The sequence below is a fragment of the Tiliqua scincoides genome, chromosome 6 (genome assembly GCF_035046505.1).
Source record: "Tiliqua scincoides isolate rTilSci1 chromosome 6, rTilSci1.hap2, whole genome shotgun sequence".
NCBI classification, from domain to species: domain Eukaryota; kingdom Metazoa; phylum Chordata; class Lepidosauria; order Squamata; family Scincidae; genus Tiliqua; species Tiliqua scincoides.
This window is the reverse complement of record NC_089826.1, coordinates 17,492,019-17,505,014: the sequence shown is the minus strand read 5'-3', so window position 1 is coordinate 17,505,014 and position 12,996 is coordinate 17,492,019. Positions and strand designations below refer to the sequence as shown.

Sequence of the window (12,996 nt, the reverse complement as noted above, 5' to 3'; positions counted from 1 at the left end):
TGCCCTCTGGAATGGACTCTTCCAGGTGGGAAGACCTGGGCTCCCAGTTAAACTTTGACCTCCATGGCTGAGGTTTGCTGGGTAGGTAAACCTGGGTTCCTGCTCGAACATGGGGTGCAGATGTACCTGCCAGGTAGACCTGGGATCACATTCCAACTGCCCTCTGGTTGGCAACCTTCAGTCTTGAAAGACTATGGTATAAGCCTACAGCACCTGGTATTCCCAGGCAGTCTCCCATCCAAGTACTAACCAGGCCTGACCCTGCTTAGCTTCCAAGATCAGATGAGATCGGGCATGTGCAGGGTAACAGTTCTGTAACCACCTGTTCCAGGTAGGTAGACCTGGGCTCCCAGCCATGCCTGGGCTCAACCAGGCATATTCTTGCCACCAACAAGAATTCCCCTGGCACCTGACTTCACTCCCTATCCCGGTTGGCACCCTTCCCCACTGGCATGACTATCTCATTCTATATGTCATGACACAGAATAAGTTCCAGCTAGCACAGAATGAGATAGTCTGCCTGTGGACAGGCCAAGAGAGCATGTTAATCCAGTCCACCATCTCTGCATTGAGTTTGCAGACTCAATTTAAGATGTGGGTTTTGACCTTAAAATGTGTGATGTTCTGAATTGAATCCCTTCTTCTCATACTCTGGGGAGAACCCGGAATTGATGTCACTTGACATCACTGCCCCAGGTAGTGCATTAAAGGCTCTGCTCTCCACATCTTGATATCAACTAGTTTAGTATCTAGAGGGTGTGGTGGAGGGAGGGAGCTGAGCTCTTAACCAGAAGGTAAGAAGGAAAAGGAAAAACCATCCTCTTTTTCCAGGACATGTCCTCTTGTTCCTTAGCCTAGCTAAGGCTTTGTGTGGAAAAAAACTTAAATACCCGCCTTTTCCCTGTGAGCAGGCAGCGCATAGCCTTATCGGAATATATGTAATATAGTTTTAAATTTGATAATAAGTAATATAGTGTTTAAATTAACCACATGAAATCAATATATGAATGTTTTTAGCTTTTATTTTGTCATGTTCTACATTTTTCTTGGTTGTCCTACATTACAGGGTGCCTTGCCCTTTTTTGCGGTTATGACATCTGGCAACCCTGACCGGAAGTCACTTCTAGGTCGGACCGGGCCCAGAACCCACTTCCTTGGCACACATACACTTGTAGGTAGCCACAAGGTATTCTGGGGTGCAACATGCTTTGCAGTGTGATAGGAAAGCACCCAGCGAGCCCACAACTTGAGAAAGCCTGTCTACAGTAAAATTAGTTTTGTTACAGGTCTTTTTGCTTTAAGTTGTGCTTTCCATGCACCTATATCTATAAGTTAGGACTTGCAGTATCGGATTGGGCTGTAGAATCTTCTGCATGGAAAGCAAACACTTTTCCACTGAGCTACAACTTCTTCACAGTTAGAGGTTAACATTTTGCCAATTGACATCCACTATCTTCCACAGGCAGCAAAACGCTAATTTATTTTCCACAGCGTTTGCTGAAGAATTGGTCACTTGCTTTAATTGGTCTCTCTGACTATAACAGCTTTGTTTTTAAATCGGATGGTGGTTTTTTTTCACACAGATACTTTTACTATTGTTTGGTATGCTTTAATATTCTGAACTGCTGTCCCAATTTCTCATTTCGCTTTTTAGCTCGGCAATCTTATCAAGTGGTTTGGATGTGACCTGGAGTGGAAAGCAATTCATAAACATTGCAGACACAACTTTCCAAATGGAAAAGATGGCCTAGAAACTCTTGATGCTACCTCAAAATCTGAGCTCTCCTCCAAAATATTTTGGAGCAGTAAGCAGCAGGATACAGTTTCATGCTTGTTGAATAATCTCCAGCTTTTAGGATTTTTCTGCTGTTTTTCTGTTTAATAGCATTGAACATCGGGTTCTAAAGCAGAGTTTAACTGTCTATCTGGATTACCTTTGTACCAACAATAATATTTCTTTGATAGAAGCAGCTTGTGACTAAGTCCCTTTATCAGTATGCAACACTCATTATTTTGGGGGTGCCAGAATTAACATGTCTTTTCTGTTCCCACATCCCAAAATTAATTCTAACAAGGCGAAAGAATAGTTGCTAATTAGTCCATCCTGAGGTCTTGCACTTTTCCCTCATACATCTATAAATAGATGTTCAATTTTTTCCTGTTGCCAAGGTTTGCAGTCTTGATGATAAGAGAGTGGGGAAAAAAAGAAAGGAGAAATCAGGCATCCAAAAGACAAAGCTGTTGCTGAGAAGTTGTTCAACCACTTTTTTTGTTAGCAGATGTAAACACTATGTATACACATAAGTATACACAGTTTATACTGCGTATACACAGTAAAAGCCATCTGAATAAATGCCATTTCAAAGGAAACAGACAATACAGCATCAGTTGCTTTTTTTAAATAGTTATAAAAATGTGGAAATCTGTTTTCCAGAATGCCCCATGAGTCACAGCATGATTTATGCACTGAAAATTTGCTAAACCTATTGGGATTCATCTGCACCAGCAACACATAGAACACACTACTATATGGGTTTTCATAATTTTTACAGGAAAATCCGTGGGGCCAATAAGTAGATGCAGAGGATGGGCAGTGGGCAGCATGTGGGAGGGAGGATAAGGTCCCCCAGGGGCAGAAACCAGGGTGGGGAGGGGTATGTCAAGGCTGGGAAGGGGATGATGTTGCTGCTCTGTTGTTGATGGTGTTGCAATCTTATCGCCCTTCCCAGCCCAGATCCACCTATCTGGGTCTTCTCAGATTTGCAACAACAAAAGAACAGACCCAAGTAGACTTGGTGGGATAGCAAAGGGAACATTTGTTCCCTTTCACAGCTCAAAAGTGCCCCATGGGATGCAGCGCACACTACATTGTTGCAGCTGCATCGGCACCAGGGACGTTTTGCTGGATTGGGTTGTTAGTTTTATAAACAAGAACCTAACTGAAGGAAAAGGGTCAGGAGGACCTCTCTATAGAGGCCTGGAACATTACATGAGGAAGAAATCTTCTCAGTGCTATCTGTGTGATTTCTGTAAGGCTGTTGTAAAAACAGCATAAATGTGTACCAGCTGGCATTTTTAAAATATAGAACAATAGTCCCCTTTGACAAATACTTTTAAGATTCCTGATTCCAGTGGTACTTGATCCAATTCACAGCTACCAGCAATGAGCCGACATGGGAGTTTGGTTCCTTTGTTAGGGCTGCTACCCAAACCACTCCAGTAAGGTAGGAAGAGAGAGATCATATATGTGAACCCCGCTGGCTCTGATCATATATGTGGCCCCGCTGGATCAGGCCAAAGGCCCATCTAGTCCAGCTTCCTGTATCACACAGTGGCCCACCAAATGCCCCAGGCTGCACACCAGATAACAAGAGACCTGCATCCTGGTGCCCTTCCTTGCAATGTGGGATAGGAATGGGCTCATGTTGCAATCCAGTCAGTACATCCAACAGGTGAAAAAGTTCCTTGTTACATCTGTATCCTGCCTTTCCTCCAAAGACATCTGAGTGGGATATGGACCTACATTTTCCACCCAAAAAGCAGGGGGGGGGGGGAGAAGACAAAAAAAAAATTAGGTAGGCCTCAAGTTGATGCTAAGAAGAAGAAAAAAATATCCAGGGGAATAAAAATAATAAGCTAATGCTTTTCAATTTTAAAATCTTCCTCAGGCAATTCAAAGAGAATGAACGTGGAATCAAGAGAAGAGTTTGTTTTCATTTACCTTCACACCTTCCCCAGATGCAGGCTAGGCTGAGGGATAATGCCCAAGGTCACAGCATCTATAACCATTCTCATCAAGAAGAAGATGCCAATTGCTAAAAGTTCCAGCAAACAAAGAAGACTAACCTCAAAAATAAACCTTATTTATTTTTTCTGCAGTTTTCCTGTATGTGTGTGTGTGTGTGTGGGGGGGGGATGTTGTACTGCATAATTCCTAATAACCGCTCAACAGACTATTAAAACATCTCCATACTTGATCATTCTTTTATGTTCAGCAAGGAAAAAAATAGCCTGAGAAATGTCACTTGTTCTACAGGGACTAGTTTGGTTTCCCTTGAAAAAATATCAGATTTCCATCCTTGGGAGGAACCTTGAAATTTGCTTTCCATTTCCATTTAAAAAAAAAAATCACTACTACCTTTGAAGGATGCCTTAAGAACATAAGAAGAGCCCTGCCAGATCAGGCCATAAGGCCAGCTTCCTTTATCTCACATTGGTCCACCAAATGCCTCAGGGAGCACTCAAGACAGCAAGAAACTGCATCTTGGTGCCCTCCCTTGCATCTGGCATTCTGACATAGCCCATTTCTGAAATCTGGAGGTTGCACATTACACATCATTCATTACAACCTGTGATGAACTTTTCCTCCAGAAACCTGTCCGATCCCCTTTTAAAGGCATCTATGCCAGATACCATCATCACATCCTGTGGCAAGGAGTTCCACAGACTAACTACACACTGAGTAAAGAAGTATTTTATTTTTGTCTGTCCTAACTCTCCTTCAAACAGAGATATCTTTCTTGGTCCATTTTCCTCTATTTGATGTGTTGGCACTGCTGTGGGAGGGACAGCTGCCCCCAGGGAAACCAATATATTGGGGCATCACAAGAGGTTGCTGCTGGAGAAGGCTGTGGCCAGGCTCTCAAGGAATCTAGTAGCCTCAAGGATGGATAGGGAGAGAGGGTGCCATCACCCACTGGTCCTCCTCTCTGCCTGCAGCCTTGTTCAGGATCACTGGCTGACCAGCATCCTACCTGCTAGCCAGGCTTCTCCAGACTGTCCTCATCACCGGCTAGCCTGCGATTATATGAAGCATCTCCACCTCCTTACTCCAGCCCTTCCACCCCAGACTGCATAATTCCGGTCGGACAGCCTCCCAGGCCCCTGATCCTGCAAGCAATCACCTCCTCTGCTTCTCTGGAGCCCGCTGACTGCGACTCTACTCCCCTTGCCCCAGACATCAGTCACCCAATCAGGCTTCTCCCTTAATCACAGTGGGACTGACACAGCTGCATTTGAGGAGCAAGGGGTGGGCAAATTGCCTCCTGCCTCCTTGGGGTTGGCACTGCTGGTGAGGTGGGGAGGTCCCATGTTGCCATGGAAAAGCCTGCTGGCTGGAAGTTTGGCTTTGAGGGATCTACCCGGACAAGTGGGATCTCAGGTTGGATCCCAGACATGATGTTACATCTGTATATGACTGTTCTTGTGACTCTGTTCCAAAGAGCTCCTGGGATTCCATCTTTTGATACTGAGCATGTGTTGTATTTCTGTATGTGTAATTTTAACTTGCTTCAGCAAGTTCTGTTCATTGGTTTCATCTTTCTTGATGGTTTTCCAGTTCTTCTGACTCCAGGGACTATTTACAGGACTACCACAGAAATACTTAGGAAGCCTTGGCATTGTTGTATTTGTACCAATACAAAAGAATATTTTTGCCATCCATCCTGAGCGAAAGACAGGAGGAGGGAGAGGGGAACATGAGTGGCAGCAGGTTTCTCGAATCAATCAGTCAATCTATTCATATCATATTGAGATTTCCATTACAAAACCTTGAAGAAAGAGGAATGCTTCTTATGCAGAGATTTCAGAACAATGGTAGCTTATGCTACCAGGATGCTTGCATGTATTATGCTTAATTCATGATTAAAACATTTCAAAAACTGGTCACCCAACTCTCAAGTGTCTCTCTGACAATACCCTAGCTGCTCTCTGCTAGGGAATAATTTGTGAAAAAGTTAAATCTGCAGTATCTAGCAAATTTATCAACATAGCTCATATTGGACTATTGCAGCGATTTTCAAACTGTGGGCCTGGGACCCACCAGTGGGTCATGACCCAATTTTTGGTAGTTCATGAAATGGAAAAGGCAATTAGGCTATGTGCATCAAGGGTTAAACAAGCTGCTACTTGGGGGGAGAACATTGCTGCCCAATTACCATACCCCTTGGCATTTATAAATCAGGCAGCAGCCTCTAAGTATCTAAAAAGTTTGAGAACATAATAACCACTGTATTATGTTGTGTCCTCAGGTATGCTACAGTGCTTGATATAATCTGTAAGCCTGACAATCAGTTGGTCTCTTTTGCTAAAGAGCTGTCAAGATCAAAGTTATGCACTGGAGTTAATTAGTGTTGGGGGAGCACCAGCTGTAACAATAGAGCCCCTTGTTCAGGAAATTCAAGGTACATTTCAGATATGAATGAGTTTAACCTTATGACACACCTTGTGGGAAAAAAAGCTGCCAACTAATGCCAGTTGGACTAGCAGCAAAAAGTTCCAACTCAGCTCCCTAAAGAGCAACCAGTTAGTCTCGGAAAGCCCACAGAGAGGGATAGATGAGGGTCAGAACTCCAGAACCAGATTCAGGTGACCAGTTATAGATTAGGTATCTATTAGGTATCGATCAGGATTCAGGTATAGATTAAATGAATACCTGTCAAGTCCCATGCCCCACAAACAATGCACCAATCAGGTACTGTACTCTGATTTTCATGCATCTGTCTTGTGTGACACAGGAGGGCTGTGATAGCCCATGCCATCGAAATTTCAGTTGATGAATTGTACATATTTATGTATATTATACTAAAAAAATAAAAATTCCATTCTGAAGCATTTCATTTGCATTGTTCCTGCTATTCTAAATCATAAAGCTTGAAAGGATCCCATGTTACACCAGGATGTCAAAGTGAAGGTTATTACCATTGTTAAGAGTAGCACTGGCAGTATTAATAGAGCCCTTTCAATTCAGAGAATTCAAGCACACTTCAAATATGAATGAGCTTAGCCTTATGGCTCTCCTGTGCAGTGGGTAGGCAATAATAGACCTCTTACTGATGAAAAAATTATAGATTAAATGACTCTCCACAATACTAAGATTCACAAAGGAGCTATGTGGTGGCAGTGTCAAAGTCCAAGGTCTATCCACTAAGAATAGCTCTGAGTGCCTGAAACACTTTGACCCTTTACATTGCAGGTCTTCTCAGTGTTCACATCTCTACCAGGATTCAAAGTCAGGTTGACTTTTCAGATGGAACATTTTTAGTAGCTAGGGATGTGATTGATGTTCAGACCACCAGGATGTATACTGCAGAAAGTTCAATGCAACTTACTTCAATTTCTCCAAGGAGTATGTACCATGTGAATTGTTTTGAGAACAGGTGCCATTTGGACCAGGGGTACAACAAGACAAAAAAGCATCAGGAGCAAAAAAAGATGTTGCACCCCCAGTGTGACCCTGGGCAAGGGAAGGGCCTCAGACCGACCCAGAAGAGGTATTAGGGACCTCAGAAGACTGCCTGGATTTTGTTGCACGATGGTAGGGGAAGTTATTTGGGGCTTCTTTTCTTTACTTTTTAAATGTTTTTAAAGTGGGTTCACAGGAAAATTGCACCCCACCTTGGCATAGCAGCTGAGGCAGTGCCCCTCAGTCTCCACCCTTGTAACCTCTCTGATTTGGACCATCCACCACAAGCACCAAATATGTTCAGCAACCCCTCAGTATTAGTGAGCCATTTTAAAACAAGTGAGAGCATCTAAAAAGTGACAGAGAAGACTATTCTCACTCTTGGATCCTAAATTAAATCCTAAACCACCTAGGAAGCTGAAATACTGAAAAAATGTTCAACAAGATATTATATGGATAAATGTATATGTTTCTGAAGTATTAAACATCCTATGCCTAATGCGATTCATCTAGCTTTATTGGCTAGTGGTTTATGGCTGTGCCCTACAGTGGCTGCACATATAATGTAACTGCAGTTTCCTCCAAGGACATTTTGAATTAGATATAATGTCTTGGGTGTTTTATCATAGCCGGTAAAATGTTAATAAATAGATAAATCTGAACACCTGCTGAGTCCTGGCAGGTGAGGAAAACTTTCCTTGAGGAAAACTTGAAAAGAGTCTAGAAAGTTCCTTCCAGTGTTTGGAAACTTTACTTTTTTGTGGCATGAAAGACATGTCACAAACAGGCTATTATTCAGACTGAGCGAGCAGCAGGGAAATTCCAGCCAGGAGGCAGGAAGGGATTCATGTTTTGGTTTTGTATCGAGCAGGAAGCAGGTGGGAGGTGGGAACAGGGTCTCTTGTCCATCGCTGAAGGAATCAGTGATCATTGGACAAAGGATAGGTGGTCTGATTTTTGTCTTTGGATGAGGTACGGCAGAAGGAGGAGCACAAGGGGGTTCTTGCCTTAGAATTGGCTGGAGGAGGAAAAAGGAGGTGGGAAGCTGGGGGAGATGGTTGGTAGCGATCATGCTTTCCAACCCCATGGTTGCTGCGGGTTCCATTGTTACTTCTGAGGAGAAAGCCTCATTGTTCAGTTCAGTTCATTTCGACCTTTATTAGCATAAAATACAGAGAGGTCTGGTCTAGAGGGTAGAGCCTCCATTTGCCTGAAGATTAACATCCACAAGGTCGCCAGTTCGAGGCCACCGGCACCGTGCGACCTTGAAGCAGCTGGCAAGCTGCAGCTGAGCTGTTCCATCTGCTCGGAGCGTGGGAGGATGGAGGCCAGAATGTGAAACCAGATCGGAATGAAACACCTTGAATGTAGTGGTTCTTGAAAGAAAGAACCTTTTTTCAATTTGTAAAAATCCCTGCGTGGATTTAATAAGCCTGCCTATGTAAACCGCCTTGAATAAAGTCTTGAATAAAGACCAAGAAAGGCGGTATATAAATACTGTATATTATTATTATATTATATTAAAAAAAAAAAAACAAGACACAAATATACAATGACATCACAAACATAAATATCAGTCCTTTCCTCACACAGAAAGCCTTATTGAATGATCGGAACTAATGGGAATACTTCTGAGCTGCGAAGGATTGCGTCATACTGGTATTGCGTCCCAGCTGCTGTGCATGACCCTCCTACCTCTTGCTGCTTCTGTCCCCGCTTTCATGCACTTGGTCCCACCCCCTCCCGTCTTGTTTATAGATTGGATGGGGACATTAGGAGAGTGTTTAAAGAGAACTCATGCCAAGGCAGCAGCTGCATTTTTTCCCATGGAACCACGGCTTTTAAAAGGCAAAGACACGTGACTTGAGTCTTTTCAAGTTGCCAGGATGCTCTGGGCGACTCAGAAAGTCCGCCGGTTAGGACTTGTTTTTGACTCGAGTCGCAAGGAGTGGAGACTCGTGAATTGACTCAAGTCAAGTCATGCTGGACTCACCCATCCCTGGCTCGAGAAACTCTATTGAGGAGGATGGGGCTTTATTCGGGATAAGGGGTTGAACTTTCCCTTTCCCCAAGGAGACCTCCAGTCTATTAAATTCCAGTTCAAGAAGTAACAGTAGCTGTTTGGATCTGCTGGATAGGATTGGGGCACCAGGCAACCTGTATGTTCACCCACATAGAAAAAAACTCAGTTGAACTTTTAAGATGAATTTTGGAAGATTCATTTAATTGTTTTAGCTTTCCATAATTAATGTAGCCGAAACGATCATGAATAACATTTACATCATTCTAGAAGGCTGTGGTTGGTTGTTTTTTTCTTTAAATGTCTTTCTATCAACTATTTATGAGAGCAGAGATAAATTACTATCAATAGTAATTAGTCAAATTGATAATGAATTGCTGTAGCACACCTATTGCAACATTAAAAAGGTAATTACTTTACACTGAGTCCAATGCTTCATCTCTTAGATATTATCTCTCAAGTTACAACTGTGCATGACAATATGGTGTTCAGATTAGAAACTCATTGCTGAATAAGGAACTTAATCCATATTTTGCATGCTAAATGATCAACGATATGCATAAATGTGGTGTACGTTGGATTAAATTCTCAAGCATTATGGGGGAATTATGTAGTGCGGCGAACCGAATGCACCCCTCACACAATTCAAGGAAAAGATGCCTCCAGGTTTTGCCTTAAGCGAATTCAAAAGAAATTTGAAAACCATCAAGCAGAATAGCAAAAGAATGTTGAGAGATTATCATTAAACTAGCAACATTACTCAGTGGCAACAGGGTTGTTTCTTTTGTGGATCCCGCTAATGTGGATTCCACTTCATCCAGTGGGGTTGCGAAGTCTCAGTTGTGGGCTCAAGGCTAGAATGAAAAAGGTGGAGGAAGGCTGGAGATCACTTGTGTTTGAATAGCACATTCCTGGAATCTACCTCTGATTTTCAAGGAAGCGCTGTGCTTCAGCAACGGCCCACTGCGGCTCCAGTTGGTTACTTGTGGTCTTGCATAGTTGCTGCCATCAGGAACAAGCTTGTATTATTTCCACATAAGGGGTTTGTGCATCCATCTTTATGAGTGAATCTCTTCTGCTTGCAGCAGCTTGACAGCTTTTGCAGTATTTCTAATTTCGCTTCCAGGGAACCTGAAGGGATTTTAAAAAAATCTCAAACTAAGGGAGAAATATTATTGACAGCTACTCAGAATGGATTGAAGCATTTAAGCAACCAGACCTTTTGCTACTATTGTGTCATTCTCTCTCTCTCTCTCTCTCTCTCTCTCTCTCTGTGTTTTTCAGGGTTTGTTTGCCACTTCACATGGATCCACCTATTTGATCCACCTTCACATGATCCACACATCATCACCAGTTACTTCTAGGGGTGGAGGCCAGATATGATGCAACAAACCCCAATAAGAGGGCGCAATCCAGAGAACGACATGGGCTGACGCTAGCACAGGAGGGTTGCAAATGTGCCATAAAGCATGTTTGCACCTCCTTAGGAATAAGCTCTGCTGGCACATGGAAGTGCACCGGCACATGGAGGCTTAATTCAGTTATGCTGGATTCCAACCCCCTTTCCCAGGGAGTTTGGAACAGCTTCAAGCCACTCCGCTCTTGGTTTGCCTGTTCCAGCGCAGGGTAGGATTGTGCCCTTAGGGTGGACAGGAGGGCTTTTTCAAGTGCAGAGAAGTATGCTTTTCTCACAAGTACCACCACCACCACCTCCCTCTCTCCCTCTCTAATTTCAAGAGGGAATTTTATATGTATATGTAATTCCCCCTTGAAATTGTCACAAATAAAAACAAATATTTATAGAAAGAGCTCAAATGTCTATGTTCTCTTTTGTGATAGGAAACACTTTGCACTTTACTCCTTACCTTTGTCTCATCGTGATATCCAGTCAAGAAAGAGCAGGAGTTTCCCACCCTCCCACTGGGGCTCCCCCACTAACCATGCAGCCATGACAACCAGAGCCATGGCAAGCCAGACACTTGTGTAGCTATGCACAAGGCACGGCACCCAGAAATAGTTGATGGTGACGTGATAATGTCACCACAACTGCTTTTGGGAGCCCATTAACCATACATGGATATGGATTAGAGCTGCTTAGAAATTCAACCCTCACCTGCACACCTGGGAGAAGGGAGGCTTTTAGGTCTGAACAGAATCACAACAAAATAAATTACAAGAAACAATATTTGGTCCAAACAGGATCCTAATCAAGCATCCCACCAGCTGAACATATGTTCTGTCATTTGAAATCCTGCTGAAACAGCACATGCAGCAAGGCAGCCAGTGCACATGACTGGTGGCCATGTGCATGACACTGGAAGATTCACCCACTGCTTATGCCAGTAAATTGGCAGCAAGAGTGGGAAGTAGGAGGAATTGGGATGGAAGAGTGTCTGGGTGAGGAGGAGGGCAGGCAGGCAGGTGGAATGGGGGAAGGAGGGGTGGATCCTTGTCAGCATGAGCCAGAATCCTATCCCTATTCCGTCCATGTTCCTCCCTTCAACTCTGTGCCAGCAAAATGACTGGTCCATGACTGGACCAAAATGACTGGTCCAACATAAAATTACTGGTCCAGGAGACCCATTGGGGAAGTGGAGACGAACCCTGTGGAGGCCTCCAGGACTGCCCCTCCACAGGATGCAGCACCACTGATGCAGCTGCACTGTCAGGGTGGGGGGGGGGGTTAGCCAGGATTGGGCTGACAAACTGGTCCCAATAAAAAGGGGGCTGCTTGGTCTCAGCAGTCACCTTGTCAATGCAAGCCTACAAACCAGTGGTTTTTGTCCATTCATGTAGTGTTAGAGTAATCCATATGAGTGTCCACTAGTCAAGGTCTGAGTTTCGTGCACGCACCTGCACAGCAGTCCCACCAACCGTAATATTTTGCTGCTTGCTGTCTAATCCATCTGAGCATTACAACCTGAAAAATTCATATTCCAAATTGAGTAATCACCAATTCAGTGACATCTCTATGAGCAATACATCATTTTAAACTCCCATTTCCCCCACTGCAAAATGTATTGGAGATTCTGAAAATCTCGCATCTCTCTCTCTCTCTCTCTTTTTTAAACAAACACTAGCATTTGTTTGACATTTATTGTGTTAATATCAGCTTGTACACTTCACAGAGTCATTATAAGAAAAACATACCATCCCAGGATCCTAAAACCTTCAACGTATAAATTGATGGGCAAGAAGATTTTTCAACAGCCTGTAGCTGTTTCCTCATACTGCAGCCTGCCAGAATAAATATCTCTCATGATATAAGGCAACTCCAACATAGAGTAGATCCTTCAGGATACTTAACCAATTTTATTAAGTCACACACTATTCACAAAATGTCAGCGTTTTGGGTTAGAACGACATTTTCAAGAACCGGCACTATTACATGTAGAGTTTATGTAGCCTGAATTGCTTGTATCAGTACAAGCAATTCAGGCTACATAAACTCTACATGTAATAGTGCCGAGCTTAACTGTTAGAACATAAAAGATACAACACTATTACTTTAGTGAAAAAATGAATATGCAACTTGCTAAAATGTAACTATCATTAACACCTACATCATTGACACACTGGAGGCCACATGGGTAGATTATATATTTATAGAATAATACATCATGTACAGAGAGACTGAAAATTCAGGTGCAAAGGAAGAGAGATGGTTCATTTAGAGCTGCCATGCTTTCCCCCAAGTTCAAATTTCAGAAGTCAGAAAACATGCCTAGAATGCTCAGCACACAGACTTTTGGATACCTATACTTCTTTTGAGACTTTTGGATACCTATACTTT

At 43.1% G+C, this 12,996-nt stretch overlaps 1 pseudogene; it reads right to left on the bottom strand.

The window, feature by feature from the left end:
* Positions 1–201: 201 nt before the first annotated feature.
* Positions 202–320, bottom strand: LOC136656549 (5S ribosomal RNA; annotated as a pseudogene).
* Positions 321–12,996: the final 12,676 nt, after the last annotated feature.